Raw genomic sequence first — 6976 nt, 5'->3', positions numbered from 1 at the left:
AATTCAGGACCCTCAGATTATGACACTGATGCACTGCTTGCTGCACTAAGAAGGCACTTACCAGGTCTGGAGCCAGGCAGCACCACCAAGTTGGACAGTTTGCAAGGTATTGAAAGCAATAAAATAATGTACAGTTTGCAAAAAAATTCCCAAACCAAGTAGGAATCGAACCTCTTGCTTTCTAATCCATAATCATATGCGTTATCCATTGCACCACTAGTCACAATTATAGTGAGGAAGTAGCATTGTGAGGCAGTGAGCATGGCAGAGGTACTAAATAAATACTTTCCATCTGTCTTCACCATGGAAGAAGATGCTGCCAGAATGTCAGTAAAGGAAGATGTAGTTGAGATACTGGATTGGCTAAAAATTCATAAAGAGGAGGTACTTGAAAGGCTGGCTGGACTTAAAGTAGAAACGTCACCTGGTCCGGATGGGATGCATCCTCGGTTAGTGAGGGAAGTAACGGTGGAAATTGCAGAGGTACTGGCCATAATCTTCCAAACATCCATGGATAAGGGGGTGATGCCAGAGGACTGGAGAATTGCAAATGTTACACCCTTGTTCAAGAAAGGGTGAAAGATAAAACCCAGCATCAACAGACCAGTTAGTTTAACCTCGGAAGTGGGGAAAGTTCCAGCAACGATAATCCGGGAGAGAATTAGCAGTCACTTGGACAAGGATTAGAGAAAGCCAGCACGTATTTGTTAAAGGTAAATCGTGTTTAATTAAATTGATACAGTTTTTTGATGAGGTAACAGAGAGTAGATGAGGGAAATGCAGCTAATGTGGTGTGTATGGACTTCCAAAAGGCGTCAGGTAAAGTGCCTCACAATGGGTTTGTCATCAAGATTGAAGTCCATGGAATAAAAGGGGGCAGTAGCAGCATGGATACAGAATTGGCTAAATAACAGGAAACAGAATGTAGTGGTGAACGGTTGTTTTTCGGAATGGAGGGAGATGTACAGTGGTGTTCCCCAGGGGTCGGTGCTGGGACCACTGCTTTCCTTGATATACATTAATGACTTGGACTTGGGTATACACGGCACAATTTCCAAATTCTTGCGACCAAAATGCTCCACTTCACTGTCATCTGCATTAAAATTCATTGGCCAATTATACACCCATTTTGCAAGTTTATTAATGTATTTTGTATTTGGTCGCAATCTTCATCAATATTATCCAAACTCCACCCCACCCCGCCAATCTGGTGTCATCTGTAAATTTTGAAATTGTACTTCCGATTCCCGAGTCCAAATTGTTTATGTGAATTGTGAACAGTGGTCCCAGAACCAATCCTTGTGGAACATCACTTTCCACCTTATACAGTGTGTGTCGCTACAATTAACCCCTGCTATCTGTTTTAGAGCAGTAGTCAAGAGAAACTTCTTTAGATAGGGAGTTGTCAGTCTGTGGAATTCACTTCCACGGTTAGTGTTTGGGGCACACAGTTCTGTAATGACAAGTGGTCCTCATGTTTTTATCCAAGACAGGCCTCAGGCCAGTCATTTACTCCAAATGTTGGTGCAATAGTTCAAGCTAAGAGGCACCAGGTATCGGGAGCAGCAGTAGCAGTAAACAACATCTTAATGTATGGAAGTAACAATGGAGTTCATTTTCATCTATTTCCAGTTTAATAACTTGTGCTGAATGTGGTCCAGGCCAAGTGTCATGATATCAGGTCAGGTTCACCATAGGAAATGAGTTTGACACCCCTGAGATAGACAATGTGAACCGGATTACCCTCATCCACTAACCCAGCAACTTCTTCAAAAAACTCAAGCAAGTTTGTGAGACACCATTTTCTTTCCCAGAAGCCGTGTTGAGTATCTCTAATGGCCCCTTCTCTTTCCCCGTGATCATAAACAGCATCTCTTAGGATCCCTTCAAGCATCTTCCCTCAGATCGATGTCACACTGATGGGCCTGTCTTTCCCTGGCTCTGATTTGTCCCCTTTAATGAAAATGGGAACTACGTGAGCTACCTTCCAATCTCAGGGGACAATCCCTGACTCTATTGAGCTGTTGAAGATACAGGCAATGTGCTCAAAGAGCACCCGTCCCATCTCTTTAAACACCCGGGGGTGGATATCATCTGGACCTGGAGCAGAAACTATTTGGAGATTTCGTATTTTATCCAAGATGACATCCCTTTCTATTTTAATATTTATGATGTTATTGTTGACAGCACATCCCACAGCTGGAATCTGAGCATCATCCACAGGAGTGTAGGCTGATGAGAAATAGTCATTTAACAGCTCTGCCATAGCCTGGTAATCTGTCCTGAACTGTCTCTCAGTGGCCCTAAACCATCTTTAGTGGTCTTCTGAATCCTGACGTAGTTGGAAAGACGTTTGCTATTATTCCTACAATTGGGCACCATCTTCTTTTCAAAGATCTCTGAGCTTCTCTAAAGGCTGCTTGTGTCTCCCTCGATTGTGGGTGATATTTGTCCCAATTCTCCTGTAAACTGAATTCATCCTGATCCGATCTGGGTTAAATGTAAGACAGTTCAGGGAGTCAGGAATCATTCACCCAGAAACCCCAGATGGTTCCTTAGTAAGGATTCCTCTGGTACCTCAGCATATATTTGTCAGCTATCTTACAGTCCACTCCTGGAGGCCCCACTCCCTGAGCCTGCAACCTTCAGCAGGGTCAGTGGTGGAGTTCCGCAGTGGGAGTGATCCCAGAGTAACTGTCGGGATCGCCCCCACCCTGTGGATGGTCCTGGTCGTGTATTTTTAGTGATCCTGGTGTCTAACACGCACACATCAATAAAACCATGAATTCTGGAAACACACTGCAGGTCCTTCTTTATCTGGAGATCGAATGACTGTTGTATAATTGTACCAGCAGTTAACAGGCTCCTGTGAACTCCTCCCTCTGCTATTTTAATACAGACTTCAAATCATTTATTTTTAACGGGTTTATTTTAAATGCGTTAACGCTTGCCTTAAATGGTAGACTCAGGACTGTCACACAAACAGTTTAAATCTCCATAGAATAATTACCACAGTCATTTTCAGACTGGACGCCGCACGGTGACTTTGCTGTCAGAGAAGGGAGACGAGAAAGACCAAAGTGCCGTTTGCCCCTCTCAGTGTGGCCCTGAAGGACTGTGTCCAGGCTAAAGTTCTGTTCCCACCGGACGATCCTCCCCCCAGATTGTCCTTTCTGAGCTCCAGTCAGGTGATGCTAAACACTCAGGTGGGAAACACCAAAATCTACAACAAGGGTTTAAAATAAAGCTGACTTATTTAACAGATATCCAGAATATCAAACTCCAGCCTAGTTATAGGGGTTATTAACATCAGCAGAAACAAACCCCAACTGTCAGAATGAACATGGGTCAGTCCTGGATGGGATTAACAGCAGAATCCAACCCCTGCAGTCATATGTGAACTCGCTGGTGTCTCAGCACGTGTGATGACTGAGTGAATCCCTTCCCACACACGGAGCAGGTGAACAGTCTCTCCCCAATGGGCGTGAGTTGATGTGTCAGCAGTTCATTTCTGCTTTTAAAGCTCTTCTCACAGTCAGTGAATTAAAAGGTCACTCAATAGTGTGAACAAGTTGATGTCTCAGAAGGTGTGATGAATGAGTGAATCCCTTCCCACACACAGAGCAGGTGAACAGTCTCTCCCCAGTGTGAGTGCGTTGGTGTTTCAGCAGATCATTTGTGCTTTTAAAACACTTCTCACAGTCAGAACATTTAAAGGTCTCTCCCCAGGGTGAGTACGTTGATGTGTCAGAAGGTGGGATGACCGAGTGAATCTCTTCTTACACACGGAGCAGGTGAACGGCCTCTCCCCAGTGTGAGTGCGTTGGTGTCTCAGCAGTTCGTTACTGCTTTTAAACCTCTTTTCACAGTCAGAACATTTAAAAGGTCTCTCATCAGAGTGAACTCGCTGGTGTGACAGAAGGTGAGATGATCGAGTGAATCTCTTCTTACACACGGAGCAGGTGAACGGCCTCTCCCCAGTGTGAGTGCGTTGGTGTCTCCACAGTTCGTTTCTGCTTTTAAAGCTTTTCTCACAGTCAGAACATTTAAAAGGTCTCTCTTCAGAGTGAACTTGCTGGTGTGTCAGAAGGTGGGATGACCGAGTGAATCCCTTCCCACACACGGAGCAGGTGAACGGTCTCTCCCCAGTGTGAGTGCGTTGGTGTCTCCACAGTTCGTTTCTGCTTTTAAAGCTTTTCTCACAGTCAGGACATTTAAAAGGTCTCTCATCAGTGTGAACCCGCTGGTGTGACAGAAGGTGGGATGGCCGAGTAAATCTCTTCTTACACACGGAGCAGATGAACGGCCTCTCCCCAGTGTGAGTGCGTTGGTGTGTTAGCAGATTAATTTTGCTTTTAAACCTCTTCCCACAGTCAGAACATTTAAAAGGTGTCTTATCAGTGTGAACTCGCTGGTATGACAGAAGGTGGGATGATCGAGTGAATCTCTTCTTACGCACGGAGCAAGTGAACGGCCTCTCCCCAGTGTGAACTCGCTGGTGTGACAGAAGGTGGGATGACCGAGTGAATCTCTTCTTATGCTGAGAGCGGGTGAACGGTTTCAACCCAGTGTGAGTGCGCTGGTGTCTCCACAGTTCGTTTCTGCTTTTAAAGCTTTTCCCACAGTCAGAACATTTAAAAGGTCTCTCATTGGAGTGAACTCGCTGGTGTGACAGAAGGTGAGATGACCGAGTGAATCTCTTCTTATGCTGAGAGCGGGTGATCGGTTTCAACCTAGTGTGAGTGCGTTGGTGTGTCAGCAGATTCCTTTTGCTTTTAAACCTCTTCTCACAGTCAGAACATTCAAAAGGTCTCTCATCAGAGTGAACTCGCTGGTGTGTCAGCAGTTCAGATGAATCAGTGAATCCCTTCCCGCACACAGAGGAGGTGAACGGCCTCTCCCCAGTGTGAGTACGTTGGTGTTTCAGCAGATTACTTTTGCTTTTAAATCTCTTCTCACAGTCAGAACATTTAAAAGGTCTCTCATCAGAGTGAACTCGCTGGTGTGACAGAAGGCTGGATGACCGAGTAAATCTCTTCTTACACACGGAGCAGGTGAACGGCCTCTCCCCAGTGTGACCTCGTTGGTGTGTCAGAAGGTGGGATGACTGAGTGAATCTCTTCCCACACACGGAGCAGGTGAACGGCCTCTCCCCAGTGTGAACTCGTTGGTGTGTCAGCATATCGTTTCTGCTTTTAAATCTCTTCTCACAGTCGGAGCATTTAAAAGGTCTCTCAACAGAGTGAACTCGCTGGTGTGTCAGCAGGGTGGATGACCGAGCGAATCCCTTCCCACACACAGAGCAGGTAAACGGCCTCTCCCCAGTGTGAGTGCGCTGGTGTTTCAGAAGGTGTGATGACTGAGTGAATCTCTTCTGACACACAGAGCAGGTGAATGGCCTCTCCCCAGTGTGAGTGCGCTGGTGTACCAGCAGATCATTTGTCCTTTTAAAGCTCTTCCCACAGTTAGAACATTTAAAAGGTCTCTCATCACAGTGAACTCGCTGGTGTATCAGCAGGGAGGATGAATCAGTGAATCTCTTCCCGCACACGGAACAGGTGAACGGCCTCTCCCCAGTGTGAGTGCGCTGGTGTACCAGCAGATTACTTTTGCTTTTAAACCTCTTCCCACAGTCAGAACATTTAAAAGGTCTCTTACCAGAGTGAACTCGCTGGTGTATCAGCAGGGAGGATGAATCAGTGAATCTCTTCCCACACACGGAACAGGTGAACGGCCTCTCCCCAGTGTGAAATCGCTGGTGTGTCAGAAGGTGGGATGACTGAGTGAATCTCTTCCCACACACGGAGCAGGTGAACGGCCTCTCCCCAGTGTGACTGCGTCGATGAGTTTCCAGCTCTGAAGGGTAATTGAATCCCTTCCCACAGTCCCCACATTCCCATGGTTTCTCCGTGGTCCGGGTGTCCTTGTGTCTCTCCAGGTTGGACGATCAGTTGAAGCCTCGTCCACACACAGAACACGTGTACGGTGTCTCCCCGCTGTGAATGGTGTGATGTTTTTTCAGGCTGTGTCACTGGTTAAAGCTCTTTCCACAGTCAGTGCATTGGAACACTCTCACTCGGGTGTTTGAAATCTTCTCCCACAGACAGAACAAACAAACATTTCTCCTTCTATATTCAAAGGCCGATGATATTCAAGTCCTGATGAATCGAGTGACTCTGTCAGATCTTGACATGATCTTTGGTTTGAGTTTCCTGTCTGCAAATCCTCCCATTCCAATACCCTGCAAAAAGATTTTACAAAAGTCATCACTGTAAATACACGATCGAAATTCAGAACACATAATTCTAGTTTCTACGGAACATTCTTTCATCTCTTGTTCCCCAAAGCTGTAAATCCCCGTCCCACACACTCTCCCTCCTCCCTGTGCTGAAATCCAAACCTAACCCATCATCTTTCAGTGGCCCTAAACCATGAGTTAATGTGAGAGAGTGAATGTGAGAGAGTGAGAAAGTGAATGTGAGAGTGCGTTAGAGAGTGAATGTGAGTACAGCAGTGGGCTCGTTGTGGAGAATGAAGTGGGGCAGCAGTGATCATAATCTCATTAGGTTTAGAATAGTTACGGAAAAGGACAGGGGACAGTCAAATATGAAAATACTTAACTGGAGGAGGGCGAATTCCAGTGAATTAAAAAGGGATCTTGTCCAGGTGGATTGGAATCAAAAATCCAGGCAGAACAGTAATTGAACAATGGGAGGCCTTGAAGGAGGAGTTGGTTCAGGTACAGAGCAGACAGATCCCCACGGGGGAGAAAGGAAGGGCATCCAAAGCTAGAGCTCCCTGGATGACTAAAGAGATAGAGATTAAAATTAAACAGAAAAAGGAGGCTTATGACGAATGTAAGGTTCATAATACAGTTGTGAACCAGGCTGAACAAAGAAAGTACAGAGGAGATCTAAAAAAGGGAATAAGAGGTGCAAAGAGAGAGTATGAGAATAGATTGGTGGTTAACATAAAA

The 6976-nt window shown here is 45.7% G+C and overlaps 1 pseudogene; it reads right to left on the bottom strand.

Annotated features, from left to right (window-relative positions):
* Positions 1-2866: 2866 nt before the first annotated feature.
* LOC137335630 (zinc finger protein 850-like) lies at positions 2867-5998 on the bottom strand (annotated as a pseudogene).
* Between the last annotated feature and the right edge of the window lie 978 nt (positions 5999-6976).

This window comes from Heptranchias perlo, chromosome 20 (assembly GCF_035084215.1).
Source record: "Heptranchias perlo isolate sHepPer1 chromosome 20, sHepPer1.hap1, whole genome shotgun sequence".
NCBI lineage: Eukaryota > Metazoa > Chordata > Chondrichthyes > Hexanchiformes > Hexanchidae > Heptranchias > Heptranchias perlo.
This window is presented reverse-complemented; position numbering and strand designations above follow the sequence as displayed.